Source organism: Chelonoidis abingdonii, chromosome 2, assembly GCF_003597395.2.
Source record: "Chelonoidis abingdonii isolate Lonesome George chromosome 2, CheloAbing_2.0, whole genome shotgun sequence".
Classification (NCBI taxonomy): Eukaryota; Metazoa; Chordata; order Testudines; family Testudinidae; genus Chelonoidis; species Chelonoidis abingdonii.
In genome coordinates this window covers 242,111,317-242,135,584 of record NC_133770.1, presented here as the reverse complement: position 1 = coordinate 242,135,584, position 24,268 = coordinate 242,111,317, and positions in this window count along the sequence as shown.

The following is a 24,268-nucleotide window of genomic DNA, read 5'->3' as shown; positions in this document are numbered from 1 at the left end:
GGCTAGCATCACATCTGACCACCTTTTACTTCCTTAACCCTGTGAATCAGGTCCCCATTTTGCAGCTGAGTGAGATCAAGTGTGAGATCAAGTGACCCTCAAACCCAGGCTTTCCAAGATTGTAATCAACTGTCTTAACCACTTGGCTGCTGCACCTAAGCAAGGGCAATACAGATCAATTAATGCACTATACATTAAAAAACTCACAACCCTGTACAATTCATTACCCCACCAGGCAGAAAAGCTAAAATGGGAAAAAACCTACTAGTTCTCAAGTTGTCTGTAGTCTTTCAGGAAAAACAGGGTAGACAAGACCTACATTTCTAAAGTAAAAATCAAGGGGGGAAATGATTCAAGCCTTCTTTATGCATCATAAAGAAGTAAAATGAGAACAAACCTATTTGTCTGTTTGCTGGTGACTTTAATTTCAGAGACTGCCAGCACAGTGTTGAAAAATGAGTATTTTGACCACTATATTACTCTTTTTAAAACTGGTAATTTACAAATTCATTATAAAATACATTTTTCAAAGATGTGGGAAGTGGGGAAAGGTTCATTAAAACAAATGCTCAATAACTATGAAAATATTAATTAAAATGTAGTAGTAAAATGACATGTCTCTTTATGAAAGAAAATAATGTATATTGCAAAGTAGAATAAAGTAGAATTAAATGTGTGAATGCCCAGTCAGCCTATTTTCTGCTGATCCTGTCCTCTTTCTTTTTTAATACTTCAGCCCTGTGATGTATAAAATTAGAGGAAGGAATAGATTTAGGGCTATAATCCCTTCAATATCTCTTTCATCACGTCAGTCTCCTCTCTCACTAACTCCAAAGAAATATGCTCAGTAATTGACCCCATAATCTGACATTAAATTCAGGCCTGTCCCACAAGTTTTAGCCTATTCCTTCCAGCTAGATCCCCAAGAAATGGGCTTCTTCCATCTCAAAGGCTAGCTCTAACAAGAAGTGACTAGTGGTCATTTGCAGTGCTTGAAATGTTCTTATTATACAGGCAGAACTACACTGGGAGCTAGAACTTTGTTAATTTCCCATTAAGTTAGTTTGACAAGTCAAATTCTTTGATACCATAAATGACAATAAACAGTAAGTATATGAACAAAAGAACCTGATTCATGTACTTTTGTTGTTGTTAGGTAATTCAATAAGAATGGCAGAATCTAAAAGTAACTGTGCATGATACAGCCATAAACAGACTTGTTTTCTAGTGCAGATCAAAAGAATCTCTCAAGGCAGTATCCCATCCTTTAATTCGCTAGTATAATTACTAATCAAGTGAGTGGAATGTTGGTGTTAGACTTTCCAGTAGTGCTGAATACATTTGTTTAATCACTGCTACTTCTAAGTTCAGGACAGTGTATTCTACCCAGAATAGCAAACTCAACATGGCAGGTGATCTAATTTGATCTAATTTGTCCACATTCCAGACAAATTCTAAGCCTTTTACAAAGTCCACTGGAAAGACATTCACTGTGTATCAGGCGTGTACCAGACTCCCTCTTGTTACACTGTCTCTGTCACAAAGTTACCATTCATGATATCCAAGCTAATTAGATCACATTACAGACTTGTCAATAACAACATTTTTTATAACTTACACAAACCTCTGCTCCCAAGAATAATGATTAATTATACAATATATAATTAACACAAATAATTTAAGATGTGCCAAACACAGGGTGCCTAAAGGTGGGTTGCTGCAAGATGTGCCAAACCACAGCTGGATACTTGTGGACTTCCCCTTGTTATGAGTGGTTCTCCTACCATGTTGTAAAATGCAACCCCATGTCATAGCACAGGCCAGTCAGAATTTTAAGGACTCTTTGGTTTGATGACATTCTGGAAGTTCTGCTTTCTGTGGCTATTAGCCATGAATGATGACATCTAAGGTTTGCTGGTAAGTTGGGTAAGCAGAAAATACCTGATCTAAGCATGTACCTCCAAATAAAGATTCCCCAAGTTCACCAAACCAGTTTGATTCAGGTCTAATCCTAATGTCCATATTGTTTGACCGAATGATCAGCATTGACAAAAGAAGGAAAGCAATCTTAGTCTGTCACAGACAGACACACACAGGGGGACCAGTCCTGCAAATTCTTTCTGACTCATAGGTTGCAATTTTCAAAACTGACTAGGAGATTTAGCCATTAATTTCAGTGAGTTATCTAGCTGAAATTGAAAAGTGTAACGGTAGTTCTTACCCCAGCACAGAGTCCTATTCAAGGAAAAGGGCAGGATCCTCAGCTTATGTGAATCAGCATAGACTTAATTACTTTAAATGCAAATAATTTATTGACTTCAATGGAGCACACATTTCTCCCCCCCCCCAATCCCCCAAGGATCTGGCCCAATAATCTATTTTTGAGAATAAGCACTGCATTGATAAGGTTTTCTTTGACAGGGTTGGCCCTCCAAATAATAGCACATCAGCAACATGGTTTGTATCATGAGCAGAACAGAAACACATTCAACACTGAAAGATTTGTACAGTGACATACAAGCAGCACACATTTAGTTCATCATCTGGACCCCGGATCTAAAGCTAAGGACATCTGCACTTGCTTTCTCATTTAAATCCTTTTCCACAGAAGCAATACATAACACACCCAGTGAACAAAGCAATGCCAGCTGATTAACATCTGTTGGTTTGATTAAAATCATATAGATGGCAGAATTTCAGGTTCCAATAACTCTGGGTTCCACTTGCAACAAAGAAAGACATTGTGTAACCGGCTGCTGTTGCTGTAGCAGCTCATATGCTTTAGATTCACATTTCACACCTGAAAATGAGGATGCAGGCTGCCTGGCCTGCTTGTATAAACTCCTTTCTATGTTAAACCAATAAAAGATATTAACAGACATTCCAGCTACTGTCCTTACTGTGGAATAATGTCATAGAAATTTTAGATCTCAGGTTAGATTGTATGAGTGATATTTAACTGTGAATGAAAAACAGAAGCAAAGGAGGGCCTATAGTGAGAGAGGACACTAGATTGGGGGGGCTCTGAGTTACCTGGGAAATAATTATTGTAGTATCTGCCTAGTGGGTCTTGCCCACATGCTCAGGGTCTAACTGATCAGGAAGGAATTTCCCCAGGGTCAGATGGGGTGGCGGGGTCACCTTCCTCAGCAGCATGGGGCATGGGTCACTTGCAGGTTTAAACTAGTGGTAAATGGTGAATTCTCTGTAACTTGAAGTCTTTAAACCAGAAATGGAGGACTTCTGTAACACAGTCAGAGGTTAGGGGTCTATTAGAGGAGAGGGTGAGTGAGGTTCTGTGGCCTGCAATGTGCCAGATGTCAGACTAGATGAACACTATGGTCCCATCTGACCTTAAAGTCTATGAGTCCAAATTCTAACTCATGAGAGAGTCTGGTGGGCCTCTCATCTCCACATCCACACTTCATTCTCTTTAAAATCCCCATTCATGGGAGCTCAGTATTTTGAGTTTTGTTATAGCAAGGGTGATTTCAATAGTAGGACAATGTGCAGATCCGCTGAAGAAACTCTGAACAGGATGCAGACCTTAATGAATTATGCCTCACAAAACACCTAGTGAAGCAGCGAAGATTTATCTCCATTTTTTTTTCAGCTGGGGAAACTGATGAGTGACTTGCTCAAGGTTGAAAGATGTGGCAGATCTGGGAAGAGAAATGAGGCTGCTTAGTTCTGAGCCTTATTGTTTAGTCACAACACTGAACTAGTGATCAGTGACAAAGACTAGCACTATCTTTTAAATGAAAGCTGTGAGTGGGTCTCTAATTTACAACAGAGAGCAAGCCCTGGAGAAATGGTATTTCTTCTAGATTAATGCAGATGAGCTAAAATGTGGGATCTTTTACAACTGCTGTGTCTCTTTAGTAGCTAGGTCTGTAAATTTTCAGAGTATCCTCAAAAGCTCAAGTTTTCCATCCAAATGAAGAATAAATGCTAATACAAAGGTTTGTGCTCTTGATTCCTGGTGCAGTACAAAAGATGGAGATAAAGCTTTTCTAATCCAGAATTCAAGACACAGGACTCTTCCTGTCACGCTGATGAAGCCCCAAAGTTTAGACTTCACTATGCATAAGCAGAAGAAAGGGCAGGTTGGATGTAGAAAGGGCTGCCCAGAAAAGCCCCAACGTCGCTAGTTAGTTAAACAAATAGGCTGACTGATATTAAACTTATTTTTTTTAAAATATATGGTATTATGAATCCTGTGGCAAAATGCGCTGTGCTTTGGAATTAGGGCTGACATTTGATCAGTGTGTGATGTGATGAGTTGTCACTGTGAAGACAAGAGGAGGGAATATACACTTCACTAGTTCTACTGCTGACTGACAAATACCTCTGCTAATATTTGCTCTGCGTGTGTCTGATCAGAGCCACACATGGCACAGTTATGTTAGCTGCTCCTGGGGGACTCTGTAGCTAGTTGACATTTGCCCAAACTTAAATTAGCCTCAAAATAAATGAAACTTTTTGGAAATTCATAGAGAACAATGTACTCAAACTTGTGCTCTGCTTTTGAAACCTTGCAAGATAACCCAGATAACCACCTCTCTTTTCCCTTTCCTCAATTCCATTCTACGGAAATGAAACATTGGTGGAGGGAAATGAAATTAGCTGACAAAAGTCTTCATTAGACACAGGTAAACATGAAAGCTTTGGTTAAAACATTGATTTGTGAAAGACGTCATCATCATCATCAGGTTAATGATACGCACATCAGATATCATCAGAGAAGTAAAGGGATTTCCTTCTCCATTAAGAGAATGAAATGACAAAATGCCCTTACAATGTCTTTTTCTTTCAACAAATGGATTTCTGCAGAAGTCTGTGGTGAAATGTCCCAGATGGTGCTTTTTAATTGCATTGGTGCACATGCTTTATAGTTATGGCACAGCTTTCCTAATTGACTTGGTTCTGAATATTTTTGTTGTTGTTGTTAACTTTTTAAAGGCCAGCATCTGTTTTGTACAGCAACACACTTACCACTTTAGTGGAGAGGTAGGAGACACAATCTGAATGATTCAGTATGTATGGAATGACTTCGGAGATCCATCTGGAAACTGTAAATAAAAGGATGTTTTTTGAGAGACACCAAAAGCCTGGGAACACACAAACATGGGCATGATTTACAGATCAGGTGTCCTATGGCTTCCAATCTGACACCCCAAAAACATCCCCCACCTGTTATGCAAAAAATCTTCATGACTTTATCATTGGAACTGTACTGTCAGAGTTAAGGTGTAATGCCTCACATCCACATCTCTGGATTCTGTTTAGAGAACATGAGCAACTGCTGCGTGAGGTTATGTGCCTAAGGACTGTACACAAAGTGCAAGCAAGGACTGAAGATGTGACTGTGCTGATACATTGCAATTCATGTGGATAAAAAAAAAGAAATATTTACCAGCCAAGGCAATCCCTAGTGCTCAGTATCAAATAGAAACCATGGGAAAGGGATAGAGAGCTAACACTGAATGACTGAAAAAGAGAATCAAACGAATGGGATCGAGGAGAGATGCTGCCCTTCTTGCCTACTGTGTGCAGCTCCATCAAATCTTACCTTCACTCCAGAGTAAACTGTGAATATTGCAAGGTCATACAGACAGGTGGAGTCCGGTTGTTCTAGGCCGAACAGTAAGTTAATGAATAGCATTTTAAAAGTATGTGAATTGTAACCTCTGAGACGAATAGGGATTTCAGTTTTGAATCAAAAGCAACCGATAAATAAATATCCCTATAATTTGCCTCCTTTTCACAGTCTCTGCTGCCTTTCAATTCCTTATCATGCATACGGAAAATGTGGGAAGTGTTCTGCTGGCTATGTGCTAAGGCATACGCAGTCTAAAACTACTTAGTAGCCAGAGGTTGAATGACTGCTCTGAGATTATTTCCATCACCGTCAAGAGCTAATGAAACACCTAATTTCAATGTAAAACCAAACCAACCCAGCCCCTCCGCTTTATCTATATTCAATGAAAGACGATTCTGGCTCTTTGACATGAGATGTCAGCTATGCATCTATGCATATGAGAAAGACGAAGACTGACATCAGAAAGAATCTGAAATTGAGGCATAGGTGTGAATGTCACCCATGTAAAGGCAACAGGTAAAAACCCTGTGAGCCAACAGCAGCCCTAAGAGGCAAGAGATAAAATGAAAATAATAAAGGATCCTATACCTTGAGTTTAAACCCTTATTCATAGGCCAGGTCTGTGATAACTTTTTCCTATGAGTACTGCAAAATGAATATTCTGAGAGAGAAGAATATTGATACCAAAATACCAGTCCTAGAAAATGAGAAACCTTATAGAAAATGAGACTGATGGTTTAAGAACAGGCAGGTGCATCACATAAAATGAGAATAATGTAAGGCCATTGAAGTTGGCCATGAAAGATCAGGAGACTAAGGTAAGATTGGGAAATATTGGAAAGGAAGCAGAAATAGAGTGAGGGTAGAGCTTGGGACTGTTGGGTTGGGGAAAAGGAGTTGGCTGAGAGAACATGAGGATGAAGGGGCAGTGAAAGAGAGAGAGGAAATCATAGGGGTACAGAGAGCAGAAGACAAGCTGAAAGGGCAGAGGTGGGAACTGTGGGAGAATAGAAGAAACTGAGGGAAGATGTGTAGGCGAGGTGAAAACAAAGAGTTGATGGGGGACAGGAGAACTGGGAGAACAGCGATCAAGTCTATGAAAGGAGTCAGAAGATGTGGAAAGATATGGAGAAGGAAACAGTAGAGTGATAGGGGAGGGAGATGGAATGACAGTTTCCCTACCCCAAAGTGTTAGGAAAGGAAAGTGGAGACCCCACTTAGCAGCCAGCTGGGAGGTCTGTGCATTTGGGTGTGCATCTGAGTTTGAATTTTCAACTTGAAATGGTCATATACCAATCCAGGATAAGAGCTTTTCCTAAAGACTCAAAATTCAGAAGGCAGGACAAAAAAAATGATTTATTACCATCTTTTAAAAAAAACTCTTAATTTTTAAGCCAATCAGTGATTGATTTGGGTCCAATGTGTTTGTTGAACAATTAAGGTTAGCATCACCATAAACAGTGCTACACTGTAAAACAGAAATAACTCCTGCTGCGCAGCATTCTTAATGGCCTAACCCAACAAGAGGTCAGCTAGAAAATGTAGACTTTTAATCATCAAATCAATCTTTAGGGACACAAGGAATATGGTGTGTCCCCTTTTGGATTCCTACATTCTGGCAAAGGCCCTTCAGTTCAGTGGAGCCTGAATGAACAAGACAAGAAGATTAATTGCAAGGTATGACTTCCAGACACATTATTATTTCATCTTTGCACATTTCAGTTGGCTTTCATTATCAACCCCACAAGAATTTCATCATCGTCATCTGTTTGCTATTTACAAATCTAACTTGGCTATCATCTCAATACCCAGAAATCCAGCTCTCCCTGTACTCCGGCTCTTTGTGCCAAGAATCTTTATGGAACATGGCAAAAGAACGGAAACCATTAGATGGGGGCAAAGGGTGCACTTGGAATATTTTGTTTTATTTCACTGCACGTTTAAACGTAATAGCAATGCCTGCTGAGTATTGCTTGGTGTGTCATCAGTGGTGTTGTTGACTGTATTTATATTTTGTTCCAGTGATAGTATCCATCACAGCAATTTTAGAGTTAGTGCCATAAGATAGGCAGTATTGCACCTCCAGCAAGACAACTGCTGATGAACCGTAAAGGTCTAATGTGTCATAAAGTGAAGGATAAGTAAATTCTGCCATTTCAACGAAGATAGAATTGACTAACAATCTTTCTCTGGGCAGATTTTAAAGGAAAAACAGCACATTGTTTGCTGCCTCCAGCAGTATAGTGCTAACTAAACTAGGCACTAGTCTTCCTTCTCCTCCTGCTTTTACATCAAGCCCTTAAGAAATGATTATTTGTACTTACTCTGGGCTGTGGTTTTTTTGTCAATGTGTAGAAGCCACCTATTGCACAAGCAGAAGGAAAAGCAGGCAAAGCACAAGAAGAAAATGCAGGGCAATAGATTTAATCAAAATAGGTCAAATTCCCAGAGGCAGTAGGACAACGATTTCATGTCTTTGTGAGTCACGTTCAAATGCCAATGTTCATGAGTACACAATAGGGCAATGTAGATCTACAAGGTTAATTTTGTCCATAATCTGTTATGTTGTCCATATGTTTCTGGTCTGTTTTTTTTAATGAGCTCACTCTCAAAAGAACAAACAGTGTTGAGCTCTATATAGTAGATTTTAGTCTTTAATCAGTGAAACTAGTTATTACAGAGATATGATACTGTTTGGTTATTCCTGCTAATATCTCACTGTGACAACTGAAATGTTTTCAAGTGTACAGAATCTCCTAGAATTAGTTGATGTTACCTGATTTGTATAATTTCCAGATACCTAATTCTTTTTTTAACATGGTTAAAAATTGAGGAAATTGCCATTATACATTTTCTCTCGGTTCATCCCTTCTATTGAAAACTTTCATTGGAAAAGGAGAACAGTTGTCACACTCTCCATGAACTTAAATTTTAGTGAAATTAAAGAAAAAGTAGTGCCTACTCTTAAAAATGTTGATTTTGGAAGACTAGCAGTGAGAGAAGATTTCTAATACTACTTCTAGTATTACTGCTACTAAGCAGCCTTCGGGGCTGTGCTCAGCATCCTAAATTCCTGTTGCTTCCAATAGGCACTCAGCATCTCATAGGCTGCACTCCACACCTGAGCTCAAAACAGAACTACTTACAATTCACAGAATGCAGAACATTTCATTGGTTGGATGGGTGGCATATAAAGACACCATTTCGTATTCTCTGTATGTATAAATATCTCTTGTCTGTGTGTTCCAGTCTAGGCATCCTAAGAGGTGAGCTGTAGCTCACGAAAGCTTATGCTGAAATAAATTTGTTAGTCTCTAAGGTGCCACAAGTACTCCTGTTCTTCTATATATAGACAAGTGTTGGATACAGTAGAGGATGGGGGAGCTACCGCCTTTTTGACCCCTTGGTTTTACCACATCTAACATCAATAAGAGATTTTTATAGATGCAACACATGCAGAAAATTAAAGGTCCTCTGTACCAGTATTCTGCTAATATCAAAATTAGCATAGAACGGCCAGGAGTGTTTTCCCTAATTTCCTTTCCTTCCACGTACAGAATGAGCTATACTCTGTACAAACTCACACCATTTTGAAATGCATCTTGACACAGTGGCGATATCAAATGCTTGCTGTGCTTCTCGGAGGATGGGATGAACTTGTGAAGAAATGGTGATACATGGATTTGTGTTGAAGTTTGTATGTGAGTCACAAGCTCAGTGAGCGTAAAACAGTGAGGAAAAATAGCTTGATTGATGGCTTTCTCCAAGAATAATGCAAAAGGAGAATTGTGTGAGCTTGCTGTTGAAAAGAGTCTGTCAGGAATAGATTAAGCTGAATAGGTTAAGTACAGGTCAGTTCCAATTCAATGTGCACTGCTCTGAACTTTTCAGAAGGCACCTCTGCTATGCCAAAAAGACAATGGGACAAGAATATCCTGCGTATATAATTTAAAATTAGTCATACTCTTCCTCTAACCCATGAGTAAACTCCATTGGCTAAAGAAAACCTCTTCTGAAAGGCTATTGTAAAACCAGACTTATGAAATTAGACTGGAGCAGCCTCAGCAACTGACAACTCCTTGTCAATTGTCTCTGACTCACTAATTCTTGTCTCAGACCTCTACTAGAAGCAACACTATTAAATGTGTCTGGGCATTTCTATTAAAAATCCCAAGCCCAGTTGCTTATGTGGCATATATCAGGATAGCTCCGTTGACTTCAACAGAGCTTTGCCAAATTTCAGTAGGTGAGGATCAGCCCTACAAAGTACAGAGCTTGGTATCTCAGCTCATAAAGACCTTTCCTGTCTGGAAATGTGAAAAGTCTTTTTGGCTGGTTTGTTTAATTTTGAATGACTTTTGCTAGAAGAAGCACACCGCATTTAATCTTTACACTTTTCTAAATAAAAATGGTAGTATTTTTAACTAATTTTTACAATTCAATAGTCCATTTCTGTGTGATGTTTTGGCAGACCTTGTAGCACAGAGGAGGTTTGTGTTTATGCTCAAGGTCCTCAGGCTGCTTTTGCAGTAAGTTGTTACATTTTGTACAATACTTTACAGAGGATGGGAACAAACACCAGAGAGGAGAGATGGAGAGTGAGCATGATTAATTTTTTTAGAAAAAATAATACATATTGATGCAATGTACACAACTGAAACATTGGGGAACATTTTGACAGTGCATAAGAGTAAGTGCACTGTGCTGAAAGAATGAGAAAGCACATTGGCCAGTTCAGCACAGACTAATAAGCAGGTACAACTCCACTGAAATAGACAGGATTACAAAGAACTGAATTTGGCTCATTTAATTCTCTTAGAAACTGTCACAATCTGTACTGATCATTGCATCAGAGACCTCAGAATCACTGTTAGCCCTGTCTCCTTTGAGAGACACCTGGGATTTCAGTTGTTCACTCTGGATTCATTTTAAAGCAGTCTTTAAATTATATTTGTACTGCACCCACCACAAAGAGGCTTTGATCCTGATCAGGAAATTTGGGCACTACTGTAATACAAATCATTAATAATAATGACTCTCGCTTGTGATAAAGGGTTTTGTGATATGTTACATTTAGGCCCCACTTCAACACAGCATTTAAGCAAGTACTTTTAAGCATGTGATCAGTTAGACTGAATTGAATGAGACAGCTCTCAGATTTAACGTTAAGCATACACTTAAAGTCTTTGTGGTATAGGGGCCTTAAATAGTCACAGTCTGAAAGCTGCGTTATGTATCTGAGCATACATCCTGCAAACAAAGTAGACATTTGGTGCACACAGTTACATATTTATAACCAACCTATACTTCCTTGAGTATTTAGAGAACTCTGATTTGTAAATGCAGTGTATTTACAGGTATGTAAGGTTGTAAAGTACCAACAAATATTTGTATTGCTGTGGCAAGGGCCCATTGACACAAAGTTGGTAGAAATATGAGTGCAAAGAAACCTGAAAATGCACTATTCGGGATGTGTTGCCTGTATGCTCCATCTGCTTTGGCTGCAGACCAAACTAAAATCCCAACATTCTCTATTCGACTCCCTATGTGTATGTATGTGACTTTGTATGTGTTAGCACTTGTTATATATATATTAGAGCTGATCAGGAAATGGGAAATTTTTCCACAGAAAAATCTGAAAATAAAATCATTTTGGGTTAGAATTTTCCTCAGAAAATGTCAACTCCTCAGCAAAAATCAGAAACGGAAAGTTTGCCAAAAAGAGAAATCGCTTGAATTTGGAAATGCTTCCACAGTGCTTCATTGGGGTTGGTCAGGTGCCTTGTGCTCCCATTCTTCTCTGTAGGCCAGGCTCCCTAGTCTGACTGTATTTCCTATGATGCTGCATGATCTCTCCTCTAAGTGAAGGGAAAGGTTGCATCATGGGAGGTATATTGAAGCTTAGGGAGTCTGGCCTAGAGAGAAGAATGGGGGCATGAGGCAACTGAACTACAACTTTCATGTGGCAACCCAACAGCATATCCAAATAAAAATATTTCCATTTTTAGGCTTTTGTTTTTATGATAAAAAATTTAATTTTTTCACAGAAAGCAGACAAGAGTTCAGCTGGGGAAAATATGTGTATATATGTGAGCCATTATATGTGACTCCATATAAAGTTTCACAGCTGGTGTAAATCAGCACAGTTTCACAGTTCCATTGAGTTCAAGCGGAGTTAGGGTATGGCTACACTTGAAATTTCAAAGTGCTGAGTGTAGTCAGAGCGCCAGTGCTGGGAGAGAGCTCTCCCAGCGCTGCATATAAACCACATCCTCTACGGGTGCAGCGTGCAGAGCTGGGAGCCGCGCTCCTAGCGCTGCTGCACTGATTACACTGAGGCTTTACAGCGCTGTATCTTGCAGTGCTCGGGGGGGGGGGGTTGTTTTCACACCCCTGAGCGCGAAAGTTGCAGCGCTGTAAAGTGCCAGTGTAGCCATACCCTCAGATGGCTTATCCCAGCTATAGTTCCTGGGACCCATTATAAACACCCACCCACATGCATGCATGCAGACAGACAGACACACACACACATATTTACTGTACAACACAGATTCCTATCGCTAAGATGTCGTCCTTGTGTGAGAACTTTTGTGTTCTCAACAAATTTTGCATGGTAGTTTAGAAAAGGCAAACTTGGCACTTTTTTTTTCTTTTTTTTTTTTTAATGCCAACAGAAACAAAACTCTAGTAATTATCGCCTTACCAGAGTAAGGAATAAAAAACCCACCTAAGCCTGATTGGGTCTTGTTTCTTAATTTTAACCACAGACTTCTAAAATCTCAAAGTATTTCTTCTTCAGATGCTTTAAAGGGAAAAGAAAAAGAAAATAAGAGAGAGGGGGAAACCACTCATACAGAGAGTGCAGCCTGGGGCTGTAATCCTGCTTTCATGAGGACACATTAAAAAGAAACCTCAGAAAAGCCTTCAACTACCAGGTGAGAGAGAGTATAAAAGTTATTTGTGCTCGTTTTGATGTGGAGCCATGACATGGATCTTGGAATCAGTTTTATCAGTTTTAATTTACTGGAAATTATACAGGCAAATCATACACCCTACTCCTCTCATGCTGGGCCTTGTGAATACAATTGAGAACATAGTAAATGCTGTCTCTGAATTATTTAAGTCAATCAGCTATTGACAGTGGGAAAGCCTGATAAAAAACCTGTGGGTTTCACTGTTTGCTGCTCTCACTGAGCGCCCATAAACATATGTATCTTTGGAAAACTATCATGTGTTTTCAACTTCCTGAAGAATTCTTGTAAAATATAACTGAACCACATTACCCTTTGTCCTGTGCTTTTATTCCACTAATGGACAAATTGGGAGGAGGCTGAGAACAAATGTGCTATTAATTACCCAGATGGCTTTTTAATAGAACCTTGGATTATTGCACAGCCACTAAACATTGTCCAGAAATTTCTTAATAATGCCGGTGAGCGAGGCATTCCTTCTGAGAGAATAAAGATACCATTGACCAGGAGGCTAAATTATGTCAGGTTAGTTTAAGAGATAGCAGACAAAGAGTGTGTATTGTATAGGACAAATGACAAGCCATATCCTAGCTGTCCAGCTTCTCCAGCAATGTCAGATTTTCTAATTCACTGCAGATTCTCATAAAACTGGGTGGTCAGCTCTAGGGAAAACCAACAGTGGACCTATTGATAGTGGGTGGGAGAGACATAATTTTGAATTAACCTGGATTGATTTAATACAGCAGAGAATCTTGGTATCAGGATAAAATAAGGATTAATACATTAAATGTTAGGTCAGAATGTTAAGTTCCATTGTTGAAAGACCTAAAGGCACTAAGTCAAAGCTTAACACAAGCACGTATTTTAATAAATCAGGTTTCTGGTTCTTTTACAATTCCACAATGGAGATGATTCTGGTAGAAATTAAGATAATAGTTTACAAAAAGAGAGGACACATTGTTTTAGTAACCTTTTATTGTGTTTATTGGCTAAGAGTAATTTTCAACTTACTATTTTTGTTCATTTCATATATTTCAGTCTTTATTTCAGCTGACACGGTGATGGCTGGGAGAATAACCAGCTACGTATTGCTCTAGTTTTCTTGGAATGGTCTTGCCAGAGACAAACCTGGCTCTTTGTGTTTTCCAACTAAACAGCAACTAACTTTTGCCATGCATGTCAGCAGATTATTAGTGATAGATCACAAGCAAGGCACAAAACTCCCATTTTCAATATCTGTTGCATTATTTCAGGTAATAGGATTTCAGCTCTGGAACACTTTTTATAGTGTTGTTTCTTGGCAGAAACAGATTTTTAAAAACCCATTTCTTATCTGTAAACAGTCTGAAAATTACCTTAATAATTGCAATGAAAAACAGGAGACTGCTAGCAAGCCAGCTTTGACATTGCCAAGTAAACTACAGTAAACACATTTGTTGAAGTAAAAATAAATTTTAAAATGGAAAAAGGTAATTTAAATTTAAAGGGGAATAACACTGAAGCAGTAGAAGATTTGACTGTGTGTGTTTTCTCACAGATTTGAAAGCTGATATCTTAAACACTGTAAAATTGAGTAGTGTGTTTTTTTAATTTTAAAAATTAAAATTAGTAGTAGTTTGGCTAGTATTTTTACTGAGAGACAATATGGGCTAGTGATCTGTAATGGGATTCAGATACAAGAATTTCTTAAGGAATTAGTGGCTCAGTCATTAATTTACTGTGGGGTCTTGGGCAAGCGACTTACTCTCTTCGAGCCAAATATATCCCTACTGTAACCCTATCGATTTTAGTGGATCTATACATAAGGCAAATTTTGACTTCAGTGTGTGTCTCCAATGTACAGTGAGATTAATACTAGAGACAGGTTTATGTCTACACACCATTTTGAAGTTGTAAAATATTATATAAATGAAACATTATCAGTTTGTCTTTCCTCTGAAACTTTAATTCCCTTCTTCACACAGTAAAATTACAATGTATTTCCCTATTGAAGATGGAAGAAAATATCTCATTTGGCCTGTCAGAAGGATAGTGGGGTAGTTATAATGTTAATCTGTCCAGTACACTACCGCCAGTAGAAAATTTTATCTCTGGATGGGACAGATTGCTTCTATTTTGAGTGGTGGAATTTTCTCTCCATTAACCCTACCGTCCCCTACATATTTCCTTCACTGTGTTAGCAGTTGTCAAAGATGACTAAAGGTAAATAGTCTCCCCAACATCAAGAAAGATGGCTCCTATCCACATAACATAGATCTGAAAGTCAGGGCTGAAAAGAGAAGAAATCTCTAACCCAGTGAGCAGCAATGGCTAAGATTTGATATGAGACCATCCTGAGCATGTCTTAACTAATTATTATTGGTATCAATAGAGATTAACACTAGCTGAGTTTAGTTGGGTCTGGTCATAGCTAGAGTTACAATGAAAAGAGCTGTGTCGTATTTTCACATGTTCCTTTGTGTGTGTGTGTGTGTGTGTGTGTGTGTGTGTGTGTGTGTGAGAGAGAGAGAGAGAGAGAAAGAGATAACATTGTATCATTAACATCCTAGGGAGGATCTAGGTTTTTCTTTTTGCCTTATTCAATTATTCCACTTTGGCACCAATAGCTATTCTTTAGAGTGAACCAATTGTTTCTCCCTTTGTGCAGGTGATCATATTTAACAGTGTGCACTGGGGTATCGCTTACTTGTAAGAAATGGATTTATTCTTTATTTAACACTTACGTAACAACCCCATTCAGAATCTCATAAACAGGTCAGGATAAAAACTCCAGGAAGGAAGTTCAGCTTGCCTTGAATAACTATGCTCTTGTTATCAGACAAGAGCAGATATCACTTCATTTTTGAATAAGAATTTGTGATACATCCCCAGATGCATGCTACATTGTGCAAGAAACATACATGTGCATACAGAACACTTTGGGTTTACTATTTGCTTACTTAATTGTGAAATACAGTATGATTCCACCCTCTCCTATGTATATAGAAGATGTGAAACAGATGGATACATTTCTGTTCTTAGCAATGGATCTATAGTGCAATTGGTTTTAAAAACACGGGTACATTAAAACAAAGGATAATTTCACTGAAAATGTTTTATTCTTCTGGAACACACATCAAATGCAAATGAGGAATTTAGGCATTAAATCTAGAAATTATGATAGATTAAAAAAAGAATACCTCAGTTTCAATGGTAACATTTTTCACACACCTTGGGCCAAAAACATCCTTGGTGTTTTACTTCAGGGAGGTATTTGACCCATTGTGTTGGTATTGAGAAGGCAACAGAAATACATAATTAGCCTCTCCAGAGTAACAGCACTTTCACATCTAGTGTGTTCACTCTGATACCTACTTTAATGTCAAAATATAGCGCACTGTGTTCTGCTATTGTATGATAATAATATTTTATACTTTTACTGTCTTTTGGCTGAATATTTCTAAAGGATAAGCCTGGTAACACACCTGGGAAGTAAGTAAGTATTGCTGTGCCCATATAAAGTAATGAAATAGTATCATATGTTAGCACTTTCTTCAGAAGAGCTACTTTAGTATGTCCATAGCACATTTCCTCCAAGAATCTCAAAGTTTGCAAACTTTAATGCAAATTGAGCATTAATTAAACAAAGTTTCCTAAGGAATGTGCTAACTTGAGCATAATGTGACTTTCTTTTGGTTCAATAACTAAAGTCTAGTGAGCAGGATTGGACCCGTAGTTTGAAACCTTCATACAGATTGAGCATGGGGGCCCACCTACACTGGAACTATCACAATGTTGGGGACCCTGGACAGGATCCTGCACAGAGCAAGGCTATATCATGGTTTGTAGACATGGTTAAAACACGGTTGGGTCCCATCAGGATTTTAAAATGATGGAATAGCACTTTAACCACATTAGGGGACAATCATGTTGGAACCTGGTCCATCAACATGGATGTTATTAGGCACCTTGCAGTGTGCCAATTCCAACAAAGTGAGACAATTAAGACTACACAAGTAATCTGCTTTGCCTGTTTATTACAGGGGTGATCTCACATACCATCTGTGCTGCACTCCCTAGGAACCACTAGCCAAGTTAAGAATACATTGAAAAGCGTCCACTCTAAAATTTACAGGTTTAAGTCAGATCTTCCATGATATTTGGACATAAATATTTGTGCTTAATTGAAAAATAGCTCTGTGTGCTTCCTCTAAATAGAAATGAGTTTCAGTCAGTTCTCAGTGCACTTCTGATGCCCTATTTAGAGAAACAGATTCTGTTCAGTTCCTGATCTCTCTGAAAGGCTGTGACAGAAAGTGAGTTGAATGATGAATGTTCGCTTTTAAAGTATTCAGTATATAGAGTTTCTTTCAGTCTCCTGCCTCAACTCTCTCCCTGTGAACCCAAAGCAAACTTTACGAAATCAATCAGAAAATAATGAGAATTGGTAAATATGAAACAGTTACTGAAAATATATATATATATATTAATCAAGTCTTAGGGCTCAGCCTTAAAGTCAGACAATCAGCTCTCATAAACCAGTGCAAGCACATGCCCGCAAACACAAGCACAATCAAAGCATCGAGGGAAATACCTGTACAGTGTCAGTTATAGATATATTGTTACAAAGACAACATTGCTACTAATGTACAAAACAAAATATGATACATGAGTGCAAGACAGAAGTTTCCTTAGCTCTAAATAAGCTGGCACTGGAACAAGCTAAGCTTGCTGTCTGCCAGGAAATACCTGGCCAGGACACTCTAACATCCTTTCTTGTTTTCTTTTGGACATATTTTTGTAATTGCTTGTCCTCAGGTACAAAGATGCTTGCAGGAAGTCATTAATCTTTCATGAGACTATTCTACCATTTCTTAATTCAGAGCAATAAAAGGCCGGAGAGGCATGCATACTCATGTCACCGTCTGCTTCAAGGGAAAGGAAGTTTTAATGGAAGACAAATCTGATCAAATGATAGCAAGAGATAATGAAATGGCTGTGTTAAAGAGAGTAACAGAGCAAAACAAAGAAAAACCCTTAGACCTAATTCTTTTTCTTTGGTACAAGACCAGATGGGATCTGCAGACATTATGAATTATTACAGCTGAAAGAGGTGTGATTGGTCCAAAATTCCTCCTCCCCCCCCACCCTGCCTTACCATCCACACACATACCACTACCAACAACAACAATCCTTTCATGCAGATATTGAAGATGAAAAAGGGCCTTATTTGCTGTTTGAAGCAGGTGTGGTTGAGCTAAATGGAGAGATGATGTCCAGCTGGAAGCACCCATCAGCCAGCTGCCCAGTGCAGGCTGCTTAGATAAATACCACCTGTTACTAAACAGGAGGGGGAAAAAACAATAGTCACATCGCAGGAACCTGCTGATTCTCTGGCTATTGTGCTTATGCTTTTGTAGCTAGGTTAGTCCCCAAACCCAACATGAGCCTCAAATAAATGATCACACGCAATATGCTTAATTTGATTGTGGACAATGACAAGAGGCTTTCAGAGAACCGGGGAAATAATTCAACCTATGCTGGTAGCACACATGCAGAATAACAAACATCACTCTGGAGAAGAGAAGGATGACCAAAAGGACACACAGAGGGCACAAACAGCTTTACAGGTGCTGTCTAAATCAAAGACCAGGCTGAAGAGAGGATGTCTAAATGAGATTAGAATAATGAGAGCTCTGAGATTCTTTGTTTTCCTCTTGCACTAAACCGAAGCAGACTTTGCCAGTTTATGCATCAGTAATGTTAACACAAAGTTGCTGTCCCTATAAATAACAGGTTGCTTATCTATATCATTCTGTACAAAATGTCCTGTGCTTTTATTCAGAGTATTTTACAGATGTGGTAATCTCTTGAACATTATTTGATCTCAGAGTAATCATTAAACAGTAAATTATGACACATCTGTACAGCTCATGGCCTTATACAAGAAAGGGATTCGTTTGACCAAGCTAGCATGTTTTCTAACAGTGAGCCATTTATTCTTCACTCAGATAGCCCGAAGGCGAAAGATGTATTTTTTTCTCAGACACAGTGAAGCACAACATGTGAGTGATCACAAATCATGACATCATACAAACGTAGCCTGAACATGACTAGGGAGAAATAACCATTCTTTGAGTTACTTTGGCCCTTTTGTTGTTAATATTGTAGATAAAAAGATCCAATGATTCTACGAGCATTGAACTGGGACTGCAGATCCAGATTCTGTTCCAAGGTTTGACAGATTGCCTGTTTGACTTTGGGCAAATCATTTAATCTTTTTTGCCTCTGTTTCCTGTCTGTAAAATGGACATAATACCCCCCCAGAGATGTTTTAAAGGTAAATTCATTACTGTAAATATGGCTCTCATATTGGCTGATAAGTATCAGAAAAAGACTTGTACCTAAAATAAACACAGAAATACATGAAAAGTTGGACTAAGACAAACCAGACTTCTTTTAAGTGGATCATGGTTTAGCTTAACTTAGTTTCTAGAAACATTCTGAAATATAATATTTTTAGAACGTATTGAAAATGTTGTGTCAAATGGGTTTTTTAATGAAAAAGGGCTTTTTTGACATTTCTGTGGAAAATGTCCAATTTTGTTGTTGTTTTTTTAAAAAACCATGTTTTTATTAATTTATTTTGGTTTTCAGGGTCTGGTTTTTAACGTCCTCCCCTCAAAAATATTTCAACAAAAGCAAAATAATTTTCATTTTTGTAAATAATAATTATAATAATAATATGGGGGGAATCATTTTGCCACTAACTTTAGTTTTTAATAGCTGTAGGATCTCCCCTGTCACCCTTAGGAATAGCGCAAGCCCCAGGAGAGGTATCGCACAGTGAGTGCTTAGATAAGGAATGAAGCTCTCTGCACCAGTACACAGTGTTCCCTGCAAGCAGAGGAAACATTTGTTCTTGTAGCTTGTTGTGCCTGCCCTTTAAGCACAGATGGAGGCAGGAGACAAAACAAACACAAGGAATGACACAACAGAACAGTTTTGGTGGGAACCCAAGGAGGCAGAGCTCAGAATGAGGGCTGGCTGGAAAACAATAATTATGTTTCTTAAAAATTTCAGCGGTTTTGACATGTTTCCATGCCAATACAGAATGAATCAAGTCCTTTTGAAATTTTGTATGAAAAAAAAACAACCCAAAATCTCCAATAGCTTGGTAGTTAGGGCACTCACCTGAGAGCTGGGCAGCACAGATTTAAGTCTGTGTGTTGCCTCATTTGGATGAGTGCACTTGCTAGAGGCATAGTTTTCTGTAAAAAGATTTGGTTTCAACAAATCGTTTTCCAACAAAAAAATATTTAGTTGAGATGTTCACGACAAGCTCTGCTCAGAAGGAGCCTCTGACTCTTATCCTGTTTAGCCTTCAGCCAGTGTTTTCTCCCCTGGTGTGAGAGAGGGACAAAGGCAAAGTTTGTGAAGGGTTCCACAGCACAAAGTGTCTTCTGTGCCTGGAATCTGATCCACTGTTTCAGGATAGAGAGACTTTGCCTGGCCTGCTGTGAGTGAAGGATTCACTGCTCAGACAATGAGCATTGTTTTACCTCTAGTACAGAGTTGAAGCACTGGCTCTAATCTTGCTGTTCGTTAGAGATGTAAATAACCCTCACCTGTTCTGTGGATACTTTGTGAGCATTTGCAGGGACTACTCCAGAACCAGGGCCACCAGAACCAGGACCCAGAAGGTGAATCAAAAGGGACAGTTAGCCCTAAGCTCCCTGTTTGAGTGGGCCCCCAAACCAAGTGGCATTGTGACCCAACACACATGGGTGCAGCACCACACAACAAAATTTGGCCCCATGGCCCCTGTGTCCAGATCGAGCCTCAATGGACACTTTCCAACTCCCTCCCCCACAGGCCTCCCTCAGTGGTAATTATCCAGAAGGGTGAAGGGCCCAGAGCAAAATCTGAAGACCCAAAAAAAAGCTCTGGGCAAAAGCTTGTCTCTCTCATCAACAGAAATTGGTTCAATAAAAGATATTACCCTCACCCGCCTTGTCTCTCTGCGGGAAGGGGGCATTTTTCCCTTGTACTCCCACCCTTTTTAAATTAAAGTTCACATTGTGCACAACCGATGAGGCTGCAGGAAAAGCTCTAATGGTTTTCTAGCCAACATATTTTGAGCCCTGGACCTGGTCCTGAGGCGAAACTACCATTCATTGACTTCATTGGGAGTTTTGTCTGTGAGAGAGATGCAGGATTTGATTCTAGTCTAATACTTGAAAAAGTATAGTTATCAACTAAATGTGTCAATGGTTTTTGCTGTTTTGTCTATTGTGTGCATAAGTAGAATTCTTTATGGGCAAATACTGGTTTAAATCTTCAGGTTAATTTTGGTAAATCGTTTTTGAACAATTCCTAGAAGTATGAACTGTAATTTTCCAGTAGTCTAGCAGTGGCCCACTGGCTACATGTGGCCTGTCAGGTTAACCCATTGGTGGGCTGCCAGACTGTTTGTTTACTTTTGCATGGCCGCCCGCAGCTCCCATTGGCTGGGAACTGCAAGCCACGGCCACTGGGAGCTGCAGGCGGCCGTACAAATGTAAACTGTCTCATGACCTGCCAGTAGATTACCTTGACGGGGCACGTGCGGGTGCCTACAACTGCTCTAGAGCCTTCTTGCATGACAGTTTATCTGTGTAATTTGATCATGTATTGCAGTTAGGGTGACCAGATGTCCCGACTGTATAGGGACAGTCTCGATTTTGGGTCTTTTTCTTATATAGGCTACTATTACCCCCCACCCCCGTCTCGGTTTTTCACATTTCCTGTCTGGTCACCCTAACTGCAGTTAATATTTGTCCCATTCCTGTAACCCCACATACTTAACTCATGTTTATAAAATAATCCTGGAATCCTTGTCTTTTCCGGGGTGTGGAGAGATTGATGGAGTGACAGAGAGATGATAAGGGAGTTGTTTGTTTTGCAGTTAGGATGTCTTTGTAATGGCCTTTAATTGCTATCTTTGTTTTTAATGTTTAACGTTCTGAGAGAGGCTGATCAGCCCAAATATATAAATTAAAAATGTTTGATTTGATTATGAAATACAGTAACAAAAAATGCAGATATCCTCAGCAATAATAATCAAATAAGACTTAAGGAATACAGAAAATATGACATAAGGAGAATTTTTCTATACAGAATGTTTTTCAAAATTTTCCATGAGTCATCAGTAGTTCAAACACGTCTGCCTGGAAAAAACAGCATAGAACTCTGAACACATGTTTGGCTTTCTTGGAAATCATTGGCACAATCCAGCTGCTGTCTATCCCTCAGACAGGCCTGGCTGTGGCCAGGGTCGGATTGTTTAGGATGAACAGAAACAAAAACAAATAAAAGCAAACAAAGATTTAAAAGACATCCGGCTGTGAACTATTTAACATAAAATAAAACAATTGAATCTGATTTATGTTTCTTGTTATATCTGCCTATGGATTGACACATATCGTGTAAAGTGAGCTAATGCTTTTGCATGTTCAAATACAGTAGCTGATTTTACAAGATACCATATGCAACGTTATTCACTCAGTCTGTATATGACATCAGAGTTAAGCCATAACAGTTCAAGCCAGAGATGACTTAAAGGACAAGTGAAAAGCAGCTGAATGGGTTTATCCTTTCCCTCCTTCCAATTCATAGTAGTTGCTAATTACTGAAGGATGGCAGATTAATTGAATGAACTGAACTTGGGAAAATGTGTCTGATTGCCAATTTGACCTCTAAGTATCTTTTGAACTTAATTCACTATTGCACCAGACACAAAGACTTATTTGAAATGTTCAGTTGTTCCACTGATTATACAGGTAGCTTATTTTAAGAATATCAGGGTTTTGGTTACCATTTCCTACCCAGTTGTGTGATAACTATATCTGAATTGTTATTTGTGATACTGTGTGTACAGGCTGACGGCTACATGATGCTGATAGTGGTATTCATTTAATTTCTCACTCTTTAAAATACTGATGCTCATTTTATGGAACAAAAGGATCCACCTTGAATTCACATGGGAAAAGATCATAATAGTAGTAATGTTTGATTGTATCAGAAAAATTGTCTAAAAAATTTAGTCAGTTATGTGAGGCTTACTATAAATGTTTACCTAGAAATAATAATAATATCTAGCTCTTATATAGGACTTTTCATGGGTAGATTTCAAAGTGCTTTATAAAGAAGATTAGTTTCATTATGTCCTTTTTACAGATAGGGAAATTGAGGTACAGAGCAGGGACATGACTTGCTCAAAGTCACCCAGCAGGCCAGTGGCAGAGTCAGGAATAAACTCAGGTCTCCTGAGTCCCAGTCCAGTGCACTATCCACTAGGCCATACTGCTCTGAAGAGAAACCAGAGCCTGTAGCATTGTGTAATAGCATTGTTGAACTGCAAGAATCTTCTTATACTTGGTGGAGGATATTATTATTTAATAGGTGATCAGTGGACAAAACTTCGTCTGCACAGGTCTGATCTGTTCTAAACTCTGAATGTACATTCACTGAACTCCCGTGTCACCATAAAGTCACACTGCCATGAGGTAAGAATGTCCTGCCATTCACTTCAGTGGCATTTGCAGATGCTCTACACCTAGCAGGATTGAACTTTTCTTGAAGTGGCATGTTCAAAAGAACTGAGACAAGCTAAGTTTTGGCACCAGTTTTGACCATTAACTAGAAATGGTATGAAAATATTTATTTATCTATTGTACTTCTTATTGATTCTGAGATGCGCCCCCAAAAAATCTACACATCTCCTTTTGATAACAAGCCTACAGGCTGAAACATTATTCATCAGCAACAAGGACTGTTCTCGATCTCCCTATGCATTGCTGATATTTATTTTACATGTTTGTAAAGTGGTTAGCTGATACTGTGATAAGATCTATAAAAATTAGTAAAACATACACAGTGATCTGTTTCAGAAGCAATCTGGATTTGCTTTGTTTATTCAGAGGAAGATGCCAATGCTATCACGTTAACATTGTTTCTTACAGAGATTTCACACAAATTCAAATGAGAAAATCACCAAATCAGAAACCAAAGAATTGGAATGGGAATATGCAAATCTTTTAATTAAAATAAAATCAAAACAAAATAACTATGGATAACACTGCAAACCAAAGCATTCTAATCCCATAAAGTTGACCTGGGCTTTTTGAATTTGATTTCATTAAAGCAAAGTTGCACCTCCTGAATTTGAGCAATAGATAATCATACACTTGCACAAAGCCATTCTATGTGGCAGCATCACCTTCCAGAAAGATTTTTTGTACATAATCTGGAAATTCCATAGTGTTATGGCTTTGATGTGCAGGAATGCATGATTCTTACATATAAGTAATTGCTAATTGCTTTTGGCTTTGTCTTAAGCCGCTGCTTTTCACTCATCCTTACATGCTAGATCTGTGTTATTAAGCAATATAGCTCAGCTGCTCCCATATTTGGTATAGAATCATAAAATATCAGGGTTGGAAGGGACCTCAAGAGGTCATCTAGTCCAATCCCCTGCTCAGACCAGGACCAATCCTCAACTAAATCATCCCAGCCAGGGCTTCGTCAAGCCTGACCTTAAAAACTTCTAAGGAAGGAGATTCCACCACCTGCCTAGGTAACCCATTCTGGTGCTTTAACACTCTCCTAGTGAAAAAGTTTTTCCTAATATCCAACCTAAACCTCCCGCACTGCAACTTGAGATGGTTACTGCTTG